General features: G+C 44.4%; 1 protein-coding gene across 3 annotated transcripts in view; it reads right to left on the reverse strand.

Moving 5' to 3' along the window:
• LG06H2orf80 (linkage group 06 C2orf80 homolog) overlaps positions 1-16,678 on the reverse strand; it is a 134,032-nt gene that overhangs the window by 64,386 nt on the left and 52,968 nt on the right. The gene's annotated exons all lie outside the window — the stretch shown is intronic.

Below are 16,678 nucleotides of genomic sequence, written 5' to 3' on the forward strand. Positions count from 1 at the left end.
TACATACCTAGGGCAGGATGTAAAGGTCTCATGCACAAAGGACGTTTTGCAAACTCTCCTAAAAGCCTTTCCTCCTGGCAGAAGCGTTTTGGAAGAAAAAAACTCTTGTAAACGTGTGTAATACGTTAAGGCATGTTTAGGCGTGTTTAGAGGCATCAAGTACTTGGGTGTTAGTTAATTTCATTAGGCAAAAAATAATAATTTTCTGGCAACTAAAATTTATTAACGCTCAAGTGCTAAATGCACCTAGTGTTAACTCCCTTTAGACATCTTAGCACACACTTACAAACGTCAAACATTTTTCTGCCAAAACGCTGCTGCTCTTGGACGCATTGGTAGTGAGGTTTTTTTCTGTCTCAAAGCCCTGGAGCAGAGTGCAAGAGCAGGCTAACATGCTGGGAAGTTTAGAGGCAGGAAAATAAGCATGACGCCCTAGGAAGCAGCAACAAAAATGTTCAGTGTGCATGAGGCTAAAGGGAAATTATGCCAAGGGGACACAGACATCAAAAAATACCCCGACAGAGGTTTTAACCCTTGCTTGCTCAGTCCAAAAGAGAAAAAAAAGTTTTAGCTATACATACAATTTATTGTTAAAATTGTATTAAACTCAAAAGCAAACTTTAATTAAATTGCACCTTACCATTTCTTAGATGTGATGGCTGCATTTATTTTCTTTTTAATGCTTTCTTTCTTCTATTTTCACCCGGTGATCCACCCAGTAAGTCTATTCTTTTTCAAAAGAACAAACTATCCAGCAAAATGTATCAGTTACCAAGATGAGACAAACCATCAGCTTTTGTTCATTTACCTTCAGTTTGTTAGTGTTAACCCAAAGTGTTATTGTGTCATTTGGCCCCCAGTAACACCTAAAAAAACTGGCTGATCCTGCCAGTTTCTCCCCATCCCTCTGTAAACTGACCACAGTGTATCATGGCTGCTGAGCCCTGACACCGTGGTCAGTTTACGTGCCTCCATCATCATCAGCCTGCTATCTGCTCTTCTCTCTGCTCCTGTGTCCTCCTCCCCCCTCCCCTCTCTGTCTGTGTGTGAGCCTCCCCTTCCCCCTTCTGCTGCTCTCATAACACTAACCTGTATACACCATCAGCACTGCCTCCTATTCAGGGCTTTTTTTCTCAGAGGAAAGGTGCAGGAACTCACCCTTTCTGTCCAACTCTTGGCCCCAACCATGCCCAAACTCTGCCCCAACCACACCCAAACCTCACCCCCCAGCCACACCTTCCTTAGAGGAGAGATTTACAGCGGCACCAAAAAATTGTAATGAGTTAAGGCTTAGAACTGTGTATCACATAAGGAAAATTCCCCAAAATCCCCCCCAGCTCTCCTCTCATCACAAATCTCCCCCCAGCTCTTCTCTCATCACAAATCCCCCCAGCTCTCCTCTCATCACAAATCTCCCCAGCTCTCCTCTCATCACAAATCTACCCAGCTCTCCTCTCTGCTGACCTCCCCCTCTCCTCCACACACATACTTTCTCAGCTCCCCTCTCATCACAAATCACCCCCAGCTCCCTTCTCATCACAAGTTCCCCCCAGCTCTCCTCTTATCACAAATCCCCCCAGCTCTTCTCTCATCACAAATCCCCCCAGCTCTCCTCTCATCACAAATCTCCCCAGCTCTCCTCTCATCACAAATCCCCCAGCTCTCCTCATCACAAATCTCCCCAACTCTCCTTTCATCACAAATCTCCCCAGCTCTCCTCTCATCACAAATCCCCCAGCTCTCCTCTCATCACAAAGCCCCCCAGCTCTCCTCTCATCACAAATCCCCCAGCTCTCCTCTCATCACAAATCTCACCCCAGATCTCCTCTCATCACAAATCCCCCCAGCTCTCATCATTACAAATCTCCCCAGCTCTCCTCTCATCACAAATCCCCCCAGCTCTCCTCATCACAAATCTCCCCAGCTCTCCTCTCATCACAAATCTCCTCAGTTCTCCTCTCATCACAAATCTCCTCAGTTCTCCTCTCATCACAAATCTCCCCAGTTCTCCTCTCATCACAAATCCCCCCAGCTCTCCTCTCATCACAAATCCCCCCAGCTCTCCTCTCTGCTGACCTCCCCCTCCTCCTCCACACACATACTTTCTCATCTCACCTTTCATCATAAGTTCCCTCAAGCTCTCCTTTGTGTACAATCCTCTCCCTTCTGCTAAACACACACAATCTTTACCTCTCTCCACATATTCCCCTCCCCCACACACTTCCACGGTGCACTCCTCTCTGAATGAACTCAGTCTCTGCAAAGCTTTCCCTCGTTTTCACAGTGACAGATCCCTCACCTCTTCTGCCGTCACCGCTCTCCATGGTAGGTGCAGGCTTTTTTTTCTGCACAGTGCAGTGGACGGGAGAGCTCCTCCTAGTGTAGCACAGAGCTGAGGAGGTGTTTCAGGCTTCTTCGGCTCCGTGCTACAAAGGTTGAGTAGCGGCGGCAGGCAGGGATGGAAGCTTCCTCCCGAATCACTGCAGCAGCTGAAGGATGGGACATGGACATGGGACCTCACAGTGATCGAGGGCAGCAGCCCTAATTGTGCAGCGCTAGTCAGGGGTGGATCCAGAGTCTAGCCTCGGGAGGGGCACTGCTAGAAAATAAGGTGTTGCTTACAGAATTGAATTTAATGTATAATACAGTGTAATACAGTGTACAGAGGTCAGTAGTATGTAGGGTAGTGTACAGAGGTCAGTAGTAGGAAGGGTAGTGTACAAAGGTCAGTAGTAGGAAGGGTGGTGTACAGAGGTCAGTAGTAGGAATGGTGGTGTACAGAGGTCAGGAGTATGTAGGGTGGTGTACAGAGGTCAGTAGTAGGTAGGGTGGTGTACAGAGGTCAGTAGTATGTAGGGTGGTGTACAGAGGTTAGTAGGATGTAGGGCAGTGTGCAGGGAACAGTAGGGCACATGCGGGGGGGTTGGGAAGGCATACACTGGGGGGGATCAGGAGGGCATACACTGGTGGGGGATCAGGGGGGCATACACTGGGGGAGGGATCAGGAGGACATACACTGCGGGGGATCAGGAGGGCATACACTGGGGGAGATCAGGAGGGCATACACTGGGGGAGATCAGGAGGGCATATACTGGGGGGATCAGGAGGGCATACACTGGGGGGGAGATCAGGAGGGAATACACTGGGGGGGTTGGGGGGCATACATTGAGGGGATCAGGAGAGCATACAGTGGGGGGATCAGGAGGGCATACACTGATACACTGGGAGGGATCAGGAGGGCATACACTGATACACTGGGGGGGATTCAGGAGGGCATATACTGATACACTGCTGGTGATCAGGAGGGCATACACTGATACACTGGGGGAGGGATCAGGAGGGCATACACTGATACACTGGGGGGGAATCAGGAGGGCATACACTGATACACTGGGGGGATCAGGAGGGCATACACTGATACACTGGGGGAGATCAGGAGGGCATACACTGATACACTGGGGGAGATCAGGAGGGCATACACTGGGGGTGGAGATCAGGAGGGCATACACTGGGGGGAGATCAGGAGGGCATACACTGGTGGGGGAGATCAGGAGGGCATACACTGGGGGGGTCAGGAGGGCATACACTGGGGGGGTCGGGAGGGCATACACTGGGGGAATCAGGGGGGGAAACAGTGGGGGGATCAGGAGGGCATACACTGATACACTGGGGGGATCAGGAGGGCATACACTGATACATGGGGGGATCAGGAGGGCATACACTGATATACTGGGGGGGATTAAGGAGGGCATACACTGATACACGGGGGGATCAGGAGGGCATACACTGATATACTGGGGGGGATTCAGGAGGGCATACACTGATACGCTGGAGGGGGATCAGGAGGGCATACACTGATACAATGAGGGGGATCAGGAGGGCATACACTAATACACTGGGGGGGATCAGGAGGGCATACACTGATACACTGGGGGGAATCAGGAGGGCATACACTGATACACTGGGGGGGGAATCAGGAGGGCATACACTAATACACTGGGGGGGATCAGGAGGGCATACACTTATACACTGGGGGGAGAACAGGAGGGCATACACTGATACACTGGGGGGGATCAGGAGGGCATACACTGATACACTGGGGGGATCAGGAGGGCAATCACTGATACACTGAGGGGGATCAGGAGGGCATACACTGATACACTGGGGGAATCAGGAAGGCATACACTGATACACTGGGGGGGAATCAGGAGGGCATGCACTGATACACTGGGGGGGATCAGCATACACTGATACACTGGGGGGGAATCAGGAGGGTAAACACCAGGGGGCAGTCATAATCTTTTAATGAATTCAATTTCTCACTTGTCATGAAAAGAAGATGAAGATCTCATTTGTCATATAACAGCACTTCTATGCTAAGCTGCAGTAACTCAGCAGACTCAGCATAGAGGTGCCTGTAAACAAATCCATAATGTAGTGCTAGCAGCAGAGCTCACCTCTAGGAACTTTCACTTGGCTCTCTCTGCTCAGCAGCTGCACACATCTCCCTCTTCCAGACGAGCGTGATCTTGGGGAAAAGGCACATCCCCGTCCAGCCCACTCAAGCAGCAGCCTGCAGGAGAGAGGCTGAAAAACTGCAGGGGGAGGTACAGGGGGTGGGGAGTGCAGTCCCGAGGTTTCTGAGCAGTAATTTGTGCTTAGAATGGCTGCGAGTTGTCCCGACCGCAGATCTGGTTACCCGGGGCGCGCTCAGCCTCAGTATTTAATATTTTCTAGGGGTTGCAATTGCCCCGTTGCCCCCCCCCCCCCGGCGCTAGTACAGAGAAGCCAGTAGAGGAAGTGCCTGTGCAGAAAACTTCCTCTACTGACTTCAGGCAGGAGAGGAGAGGGCTGCCAGAGGTCCTGGAATGCAGTTCCGATGAGTTCCGGCTAAAAAAAAAAGCCCTGCTCCTATTGCAGTGTCCCCCTCTGTGAATGATTTATAAATATAAATGCTGTAAATACCTCATTTAAGAGCCGAGATTGTGATTACATGACCAGCCAGCTTTCTCCTCCTCCCCTCCAGACTGACATCAGCAGGGGAATCTCAGTCCAGCCCGCTGCATCTCTCAGAGGAGGAAAGGAGAAAGCTGACCAGTCATGTGATCGCAATTTCAGCAGTGAAATGAGGTATTTGAAGCATTTATTTTTATAAATCACACACAGATGGGGATACTACAATAGGAGGAAGTGCTGATGGTGTATACAGGGTAGAGTGGCTTAAAAACCACTTTAAAGTATAACTAAAGGCAACACTTTTTTTTTGTTTTGGGTAGAGTGTAGAGGGTTTAGAGCACCTGTCAGTTTTTATTGCAGTTTATGCCCCTGTTAAGGAGATTCCCCCACTATATTCTTCCTGTTTACCATTATCATTGAAAGTGAAAGTAAAATAAATTATCCAGATTTTGGGTTGTCCCCAGAAAAGTAATAGAGGGGAAATCTTCCAATGGGTACACTAATTCTGGTGACCTGGGGATCCCCAAGAAATTCCCTTGATTTACAGGGATTTCCTCTCACCTCCTGTTTGGCTATGGGACAGGAAGTGACGGTAAATCTCTGCAATGGGACGCAGATGGCAAAATAAATTTGACAGGGGTTATAACCCTCCTTTGCTCTTTCCAAAATGTAAAAAAAAGTTTTGCCTATAGTTCTACGGTAATTCTGCAAATTAATCTAACACTCCCCTCCCTGCAGACTGACAATGCTGCTGTCCTGTGCTTATTCAACCAGAGTGGGTGCACTTTAATACGGAAGGTGTGTTACTGTGCAGATCAACAGGAGAAAACAGAGGAGAAAAAAGCCTATATAAAAAACATAAAACGAAAGTAGCCATGAGAAGGCATATCGTTTACAAAGCTATGGTTTGTAATGCTGGCATTTCATTGTGTCACATGTACTGAGCTTTGTACGATGGATTGTATCCATGCACAAGTCAGACAATGTTTGTATTGACACATTTTCCTGAAAATCAATAAAAACTATTGAATATAATGACTGGTAAGCTGCAATATTTTACATTTTTGGTTTTGGGTTTAATATCACTTTATGCATAACAATGACCAGTTTCACTGACTCAAAAAAAGAGTTTAAAACATTCAAATTACATATCATTAATTTAATATATTTGTATTACCAGTCTTATTACTCATATCAACATCAATTTGCACAGTTACATTATAAAGAGAGTTACAGTTACAATGCAATACAAAACAAGAGGATCCCTGTTATTTATGTAAACATTTGCTATAAATATGTATAGGTCTATAGCAATGTGCAAAGGGTTATTACAGGATTTTCAGTGTTAACATACCCTTTTAGCACCTCATGTGTGTGTGTGTGTATATATATATATATATATATATATATATATATATATATATATATATATATATACACACAGTGGGGACGGAAAGTATTCAGACCCCCTTACATTTTTCACTCTTTGTTATATTGCAGCCATTTGCTAAAATCATTTAAGTTCATTTATCATCATGTACACACAGCACCCCATATTGACAGAAAAACACAGAACTGTTGACATTTTTGCAGATTTATTAAAAAAGAAAAACTGAAATATCACATGGTCCTAAGTATTCAGACCCTTTGCTCAGTATTTAGTAGAAGCACCCTTTTGATGTAATACAGCCATGAGTCTTTTTGGGAAAGATGCAACAAGTTTTTCACACCTGGATTTGGGGATCATCTGCCATTCCTCCTTGCAGATCCTCTCCAGTTCTGTCAGGTTGGATGGTAAACATTGGTGGACAGCCATTTTTAGGTCTCTCCAGAGATGCTCAATTGGGTTTAAGTCAGGGCTCTGGCTGGGCCATTCAAGAACAGTTACAGAGTTGTTGTGAAGCCACTCCTTAGTTATTTTAGCTGTGTGCTTAGGGTCATTGTCTTGTTGGAAGGTAAACCTTCGGCCCAGTCTGAGGTACTGAGCACTCTGGAGAAGGTTTTCGTCCAGGATATCCCTGTACTTGGCCGCATTCATCTTTCCCTCAATTGCAACCAGTAGTCCTGTCCCTGCAGCTGAAAAACACCCCCACAGCATGATGCCGCCAATACAGTCCCATGCTTCACTATTGGGACTGTATTGGACAGGTGATGAGCAGTGTCTGGTTTTCTCCACACATACCGCTTAGAATTAAGGCCAAAAAGTTCTATCTTGGTCTCATCAGACCAGAGAATCTTATTTCTCACCATCTTGGAGTCCTTCAGGTGTTTTTTAGCAAACTCCTTGCGGGCTTTCATGTGTCTTGCACTGAGGAGAGACTTCCATCGGGCCACTCTGCCATAAAGCCCCAACTGGTGGAGGGCTGCAGAGATGGTTGACTTTCTACAACTTTCTCCCATCTCCCGACTGCATCTCTGGAGCTCAGCCACATTGATCTTTGGGTTCTTCTTTACCTCTTTCACCAAGGCTCTTCTCCCCCGATAGCTCACTTTGGCCGGACGGCCAGCTCTAGGAAGGTTTCTGGTCGTCCCAAACGTCTTCCATTTAAGGATTATGGAGGCCACTGTGCTCTTAGGAACCCTAAGTGCAGCAGAAATTTTTTTTTAACCCTGGCCACATCTGTGCCTTGCCACAATTCTGTCTCTGAGCTCTTCAGGCAGTTCCTTTGACCTCATGATTCTCATTTGCTCTGATATGCACTATAAGCTGTAAGGTCTTATATAGAAAGGTGTGTGGCTTTCCTAATCAAGTATAATCAGTATAATCAAACACAGCTGGACTCAAATGAAGGTGTAGAACCATCTCAAGGATGATCAGAAGAAATGGACAGCACCTGAGTTAATTATATGAGTGTCACAGCAAAGAGTCTGAATACTTAGGACCATGTAATATTTCAGTTTTTCTTTTTTAATAAATCGGCAAAAATGTCAACAATTCTGTGATTTTCTGTCAATATGGGGTGCTGTGGGTACATTAATGAGGGAAAAAAATGAACTTAAATGATTTTAGCAAATGGCTTCAATATAACAAAGAGTGAAAAATTTAACGGAGTCTGAATACTTTCCGTCCCCACATATATATATATGCGGAAGTTGTTTGGATTTGATTTCTTTTGCATAGTGCAGGTCTGACAAGACCTGAGTCTGTACCTTTTCCCCCAACAGGGTCTGTTTGCCTTATATTTACATTATATGTCTACAAGTGAGTGTCCAGAAAGGCATTATTTTGATGCAGTTGGCTAGCTTGGACATATGTAGCACACCCCTGTGGGAGCCACTGGCGAATACAGTCCTATCTCCCCTCTTAGAACAAACAGGCACACAGCATTTTCTTCATTCTTTTACTGGCTCAGAAAACAGTCCTGAGTTCACAATCATGAACTGAGATAAGGGAAGAGAGCATGGGATACCCCAAAAACTGCAGAACGTGAGGACTCCTCAGTTTCTGGCTACACTGCATAAAGTTGCTGACTGTACTTCCTGAACTGCTGTCTGTACTGCACAAAGTTGCTGGCTACACTGTACACATTGAGGGGTTAATTTACTAAAGGCAAATAGACTGTGCACTTTTGCAAGTGCAGTTGCACTCGGCAAGAGCAGTAGCTCCAGAGCTTGGTAAATGAGTGAGAGCTCTGATGACTCCCATCATCCAATCATATGCAAGCAAAAATGCATTTTTTTTTATTTTCCTTGCTTGTGATTGAGTATTCTTTGTAAAGTGAAGCTTTACCTCATTTACTAAGATCAGAAGCAACTGCACTTGCAAAAGTGCATAGTCTATTTGCCTTTAGTAAATCAACCCCTGAATGTCCCACAGGATCTCTCTGCTACTGGTGACCTGTACTCCTCCTAAAGTTAAAAGCTACACACTGTCACTTTCCTTCAGTACAGGGGTTTTCTACTCACATAGCCACAGGATTATCAGTTGCCTCCTGTTAAAATCCAGCAGGCCCTTCCTAGTAAGGGAGATTTCACTCACGCCACCACAGTACAGCTGAATTCTTTCCCACCAGCTTCCTCCTGGCTCTCTCCAGTGAGCTTCCTACAGACCCAACTTGATCCCTGTACACAGATCTGCAAATAGACCCCCAGCTAGGCCTAGCTGGGATCTCAGTGTCTTCCTCAAGGCTTTCTTATTCAGGATCCTACACCAGGGAACAGAGCCCCTGTACAGTGGTCTCCTACTGCTGGACTGGTCCCAGCAACACTGCACCTGCTGCACAAGCCCAGACTATTTATGGGCTCTCCCACCACCTTCTGGCACACCTCCCCAGGGATTGAAGGAGTCCCATATACATTCAAGTTGTTCGCTCTGCTCTCCCTCTCACTATACTTCTAGAAACCTCTAGAAGACTGGAGGAAGTAACAGAGCAGCAGCCTGTGAAACACTGAGCAGCCCAAATTAATCCACTCCTGATCCACTGATTACAGGGGAGCCAGACTAAATTTGTCTTACAGCCTGCTCTATACTAGGAGAGTTCTACACATATATTGCAACAACACAAATATCTGGTTTTACGCAAAAGTTTGCTAGAAATATATAAGGGTGTATAGCAGTGTGCAAAAGGGCTAATTCAGAAGAGGGTTAGGGTGGTCTTGGTCATGAGAGGTTACGATATTTAAAAAATCTTAGTATAAGCATACCACCCAACTTTTTGAGATGGAAATGAGGGACACCAATTAGCAAAAGTATGTAGGCATAGGACACACCCCTTGCCACACTTCCCCACCACTTCAGCCCGGAAGGATTTACCTCCTTAATGACCAGGCCATATTTGTGCGATACGGCACTGCAACGCTTTAACTGACAATTGCACGGTCGTGCAATGTTTTTTTTTTTCCACAAATAGAGCTTTCTTTTGGTGGTATTTGATCACCCCATCGGTTTTTATTTTTTTGCGCTATAAACAAAAAAAGACTGACAATTTTGAAAAAAAAAACAATATTTTTTACTTTCTGCTATAAAACATATAAAAAAAAAAATTATAAAAAAACAAATGTATTCATCAGTTTAGGTCAATATGTATTCTGCTACATATTTTTGGTAAAAAAATCCCAATAAGCGTATATATTGATTGGTTTGCGCAAAAGTTATAGCGCCTACAAAATAGGGGAAGGATTCAGGGACTTTTTATTTTTTTAATTGCTTTTACTAGTAATGGCAGTGACTGTGACATTGCAGCGGACAAATCTGACCCTAAGTGGCACTTTTTGGTGACAAGTGACACCAATACAGTAATCAGTGCTATAAAAATGCACTGATCACTGTAAAAATGGCACTGGCAGGAAAGGTGTTAACACTAGTGGTGATCAAAGGGTTAAGTGTTCCCTAGGGAGGTGCTTTCTAACTGTCAGAGGGATGGGCTCACTGGGAGTAGAGAGAGTTCGCTGTTCCTGATCACTAGGAACAGCTGATCTCTCTTTCCTCCCCTGTCAGAATGAGGATTTGCCTTGTTTACATAGGCAGAACCCCGTTCTGCCTCACTTCATCGCGTTTGTGGGTGGCCGGCGAACATCGAGTCCTCCAGACCCATGGGGATGAGCTCCCACAGGGGGAACGCGCCCACTGTATCTAATGCATAGCCGGGCCGCCCTGCTGCATTATATGTGCAGTGGGCGGTCCGGAAGTAGTTAAAGGAAGAGATTAGTTAAGCCCACAAGTGCTGTTTTTTACCACTACTATTCCTTTATACTGGGGTTTAAAACTTACAAATGCAGCAATTTAGGAATTGGATGAAAGGTTTAACACTGGGGAACACATTTTAAAGCATAAATAGTGCATTTTATATATAAATATATAGATCAGACCAAAATGAGAGGGACAAATGAGAAGGGACAGAGGGACTTTGTTCCAAATCAGGGGACAGGCCCTCATAATCAGAGACAGTTGGGAGCTATGCTATAAGATAGTATGCAAAAGTACCCTCACACAAAAGGGTTGGTGTATTAAAAGCAATAGAAAAAAATGTAAAAAGGTGGAATTGTTCATGGTGACTAATCAGACTTTTTTCATAAATTGAAAGGTGAAACCTGAAAAAAGGTAGGCATGATGCTGTTCTAGGGTGCAACATCTGCATGTGTTAGGATATCACAATGCGACAATCTATGTGACCCTATATTAAATCTCAAGTGTAAACATGACTCTCAATTCAATTGATTGAAGACAATAAATTTTCATTAAAAAAAATATGGAAGTGAGGCAAAGATGCTAGATGCTCCTCCCGCTAGATGCTTGGGCGGAGCATCTAGCGTCTTTGCGTCACTTCCGGTTTCGGGCCGTGGAATGCAAATCGTCCCATCTTCCTGATTGTAAAAGGCTGTATATGCACTGAAACAATGTGAGTACATTTTCAATCTGTTTCCGAAAATAAATCTATTCTTAAAATGAAATCACACTATGGAGATGTCTCTTTCCTATATGTGGGTGATGTGGAGTGAGATTTAAAGGAGAAAGCTATAGCTGACACTGTAAGCATGGAAAGGTATAACTGACAGTGTACATTTCCTCAACTAAAACCGACTAAGACATTTTAGACGACTAACTTAAAGGGGTTGTAAACCCTCATTTAAAAAAAAAAAAAAAAAAACCAAACATGTCATACTTACCTCCATTGTGCAGTTCATTTTGCACAGAGTGTCCTTGGTCCTCCTCTTCTGGGGTCCCTCAGCGGCACTGGTGGCTCCTCCCCGCATTGAGTGTCCACGTTGGAGAAGCGCTCTCCTCGGTGGACACCCGTGAGGGCGCGCTCCTGAGTCCTGCATCTGTGTCCATTCACACAGAATGCAGGACTCAGCCCCGCCCCCTGGCGCTGCATCATTGGATTGACAGCAGCGGGAGCCAATGGCTGCTCTGCTATCAATCTATCCAATCAGCACTAGGGATGAGCTTCGAGTTCGAGTCAAACTCATGTTCGACTCGAATAATTTGCATATAAGCCTTTAAAATTAGCACTTTTGATTTCTCCCATAGAGGTTTCCTCCTCCATCTTCTTCTTCTTCTTCTTCTGGTTCTTCTAGTTCTTCCTCTGGTGTTCTCGTCCTGCATCTTCATCCACGGCATCTTCTTCCCTTCTTCTCCTCGGGCTGCTCCGCATCCATGATGGCATGGAGGGAGGCTCCCGCTGTGTGACGCTTCTCCTCTTGGGATTTCACACAGGGGGAGGGCTGGGATCTGGGGGTCCCCTTGTTAAAGGGGGCTTCCAGATTTTGATAAGCCCCCCGCCCGCAGACCCCCACAACCACCGGGCAAGGGTTGTGGGGATTAGGCCCTTGTCCCCATCAACATGGGGACAAGGTGTTTTGGGGGGCTACCCCAAAGCACCCTCCCAATGTTGAGGGAATGTGGCCTGGTACAGTTCAGGAGGGGGGGCGCTCTCTCGTCCCCCCTCTTTTCCTGCAGCCTGCTAGGTTGCTTGCTCGGATAAGGGTCTGGTATGGATTTTTAGGGGGACCCCACGCCATTTTTTTAAAAATTTTGGCGCGGGGTTCCCCTTAAAATCCATACCAGACCTGAAGGGTCTGGTATAGATTTTGAGGGGGACCCCACGCCATTTTGTTTTTTTTAATTTTGGCTGGGGTTCCCCTTAATATCCATACCAGACCTGAAGGGCCTGGTATGGAATTTGGGGGGACCCCCCACGTCATTTTTTTTTAAATTTTGGTTCGGGGTTCCCCTGTGGGGAATTTCCATGCCGTTTTTATCAATGAACTTTTATATGTATTGTCGGACCGGCAATTCATTAATAGCCGCGAGTAGTTTTAAATTACTTTTTTTCCTTTGAAATTTCATTTTGCTGTCAGACTGTTCTAAACACGGGAAACATGCGCCCCTTTACAGGCATACTATAGACACCCCCAGGTACGAAATTTAAAGGAATATTACACTTTTATTGTTTCACTTTAAGCATTATTAAAATCACTGCTCCCGAAAAAACGGCCGTTTGTAAAACTTTTTTTTGCATTGATCCATGTCCCCTGGGGCAGGACCCAGGTCCCCAAACCCTTTTTATGACAATAACTTGCATATAAGCCTTTAAAATTAGCACTTTTGATTATTCATGTTCATGTCCCATAGACTTTAAAGGTGTTCACATGTTCGAACAAATTTTTTGCCTGTTCGCAAGTTCTGGTGCGAACCGAACAGGGGGGGTGTTCGGCTCATCCCTAATCAGGACACAAGACACCAGGTAGATCTGGTGTACTCGTTCCCGGCCGAAGAAAGATCGGGGTCAGGTAAGTAAAACGGGGGCTCAGGGGGCTGCAGGACCACAGAAGGTTTTTCACCTTAATGCATAGAATGCATTAAGGTGAAAAACCATGAGGGTTTACAGCCCCTTTAATACCATTTTAGTAGACTAAAATACAACGAAAACTAAAACAATTGAGATGACTAATTGTTACTGACAGTTTAACGCCATTTACGTCTGTGTGCGTTACTGCCAGTTTAACACCATATCGTTTTGTGTGCGTTACTGCCAGTTTAACGCCATATAGTTCTGTGTGCGTTACTGCCAGTTTAACACCATATAGTTTTGTGTGCATTACTGACAGTTTAACGCCATATCGTTTTGTGCGTTACTGCCAGTTTAATGTCATTTACTTCTGTGTGCATTACTGACAGTTTAACGCCATATAGTTTTGTACGTTACTGCCAGTTTAACGCCATTTACTTCTGTGTGCATTACTGACAGTTTAATGCCATTTACTTCTGTGTGCGTTACTGACAGTTTAACGCCATTTTACGTCTGTGTGCATTACTGCCAGTTTAACACCATATAGTTTTGTGTGCGTTAATGCGAGTTTAATGCCATATAGTTCTGTGTGCGTTACTGCCAGTTTAACAGCATTTACTTCTGTGTGCATTACTGCCAGTTTAACGCCATGTCATTTTATGTGCGTTACTGCCAGTTTAACGCCATATCGTTTTGTGTGCATTACTTCCAGTTTAACGCCATATAGTTCTGTGTGCATTACTGCCAGTTTAACACCATAACATTTTGTGTGCATTACTGCCAGTTTAATGCCATATCATTTTATGTGTGTTACTGCCAGTTTAACGCCATATCATTTTATGTGCGTTACTGCCAGTTTAACGCCATATCATTTTGTGTGCCTTACTGCCAGTTTAACACCATCTAGTTTTGTGTGCGTTACTGCCAGTGTAATGCCATTTACTTCTGTGTGCATTACTGCCAGTTTAACGCTATATCGTTTTGGGTGCATTACTGCCAGTTTAACGTCATAGTTCTGTGTGTGTTACTGCCAGTTTAATGCAATATAGTTTTGTGTGTTACTGCCAGTTTAACAAAATATAGTTTTATATGCTTTACAGCCAGTTTAACGCCATATAGTATTGTGTGCGTTACTACCAGTTTAACACCATATTGTTTTGTGTGCATTACTGCCTGTTTAACACCATATAGTTTTGTCTGCGTTACTGCCAATTTAACGCCATGTAGTTTTTGTGCGCTACTGCCAGTTTAACGCCATATAGTTCTGTGTGCATTACTGCCAGTTTAAAGCCATATTGTTTTGTGTGCGTTACTGCCAGTTTAACATCATATAGTTCTGTGTGCATTACTGCCAGTTTAACACCATATAGTTTTGTACGTTACTGCCAGTTTAATGCCATTTACTGCTGTCTGCGTTACTGACAGGTTAACGCCGTTTATGCCTGTGTGTGTTACAGCCAGTTTAACACCATATAGTTTTGCATGTGTTACTGCCAGTTTAATGCCATATAGTTCTGTGTGTGTTACTGCCAGTTTAACGCCATATAGGTCTTTGTGCGTTACTGTCAGTTTAACGCCATATAGGTCTGTGTGCGTTACTGCCAGTTTAACGCTATATAGTTTTGTGTGCGTTACTGCCAGTTTAATGCCATATAGTTTTGTGTGCATTACTGCCAGTTTAACGCCATATAGTTTTGTGTGCATTACTGCCAGTTTAACGTCATATATAATTCTGTGCGCGTTACTTCCAGTTTAACGCCATTTACTTCTGTGTGCATTACTGCCAGTTTAACACCATTTGCTTCTGTTTGCATTACTGCCAGTTTAACACCATATAGTTTTGTGTGCGTTACTGCCAATTTAACGCCATATAGTTTTGTGTGCGTTACTGCCAGTTTAACACCATATAGTTCTGTGTGCATTACTGCCAGTTAACACCATATAGTTTTGTGTGCGTTACTGCCAGTTTAACATCATATAGTTCTGTGTGCGTTACTGCAAGTTTAATGCCATACAGATTTTTACGTTACTGCCGGTTTAAAGCCATTTACTTCTGTATGCGTTACTGACAGTTTAACGCCATTTACTTCTGTGTGCGTTACAGACAATTTAACGCCATTTACTTCTGTGTGTTACTGCCAGTTTAACGCCATTTATTTCTGTGTGCATTACTGCCAGTTTAACGCCATTTACTTCTGTGTGCATTACTGCCAGTTAAACGCCATATAGTTTTGCAAGTGTTACTGCCAGTTTAATGCCATTTACTTCTGCTTGCATTACTGCCAGTTTAACGCCATATAGTTTTGTGTGCGTTACTGCCACTTTAACGACATATGCTTCTGTGTGCATTACTGCCAGTTTAACGCCATATAGTTTTGTGTGAGTTACTGCCAGTTCAACGTCATAGTTCTGTGTGTGTTACTGCCAGTTTAACGCCATATAGTTTTGTGCGTTACTGCCAGTTTAACACCATATAGTTTTGTATGCATTACTGCCAGTTTAACGCCATATAGTTTTGTACGTTACTGCCGGTTTAACGCCATTTACTTCTGTGTTTTGTGTGCGTTACTGCCAGTTCAACGTCATACTTTGTGCGTTACTGCCGGTTTAACGCCATATAGTTTTGTGCGTTACTGCCAGTTTAACACCATATAGTTTTGTATGCATTACTGCCAGTTTAACGCCATTTACAGTCGATCCATAAATATTGGGACATCAACACAATTCTAATCTTTTTGGCCCTATACACCACCACAATGGATTTGAAATGAAACAAACAAGATGTGCTTTAACTGCAGACTTTCAGCTTTAATTTGAGGGTATTTACATCCAAATCAGGTGAACGGTGTAGGAATTACAACAGTTTGTATGTGCCTTCCACTTTTTAAGGGACCAAAAGTAATGTGACAATTGTCTGCTCAGCTGTTCCATGGCCAGGTGTGTGTTATTCCCTCATTATCCCATTTACAAGATGCAGATAAAAGGTCCAGAGTTCATTTCAAGTGTGCTATTTGCATTTGGAATCTGTTGCTGTCAACTCTCAATATGAGATCCAAAGAGCTGTCACTATCAGTGAAGCAAGCCATCATTAGGCTGAAAAAACAAAACAAACCCATCAGAGAGATAGCAAAAACATTAGGTGTGGCCAAATCAACTGTTTGACACGTCCTTAAAAAGAAAGAACGCACCAGTGAGCTCAGCAACACCAAAAGACCCGGAAGACCACAGAAAACAACTGTGGTGGATGACCAAAGAAATCTTTCCCTGGTAAAGAAAACACCCTTTCAACAGTTGGCCAGATCAAGAACACTCTCCAGGAGGTAGGTCTGTGGTCAAAGTCAACAATCAAGAGAAGACTTCACCAGAGTGAATACAGAGGTTTCACCACAAGATGTAAACCATTGGTGAGCCTCAAAAACAGGAAGGTCAGATTAGAGTTTGCCAAACAACAGCTAAAAAAAGCCTTCACAGTTCTGGAACAACATCCTATG

This window comes from Aquarana catesbeiana, linkage group LG06 (genome assembly GCF_042186555.1).
Source record: "Aquarana catesbeiana isolate 2022-GZ linkage group LG06, ASM4218655v1, whole genome shotgun sequence".
Taxonomy (NCBI): Eukaryota; Metazoa; Chordata; class Amphibia; order Anura; family Ranidae; genus Aquarana; species Aquarana catesbeiana.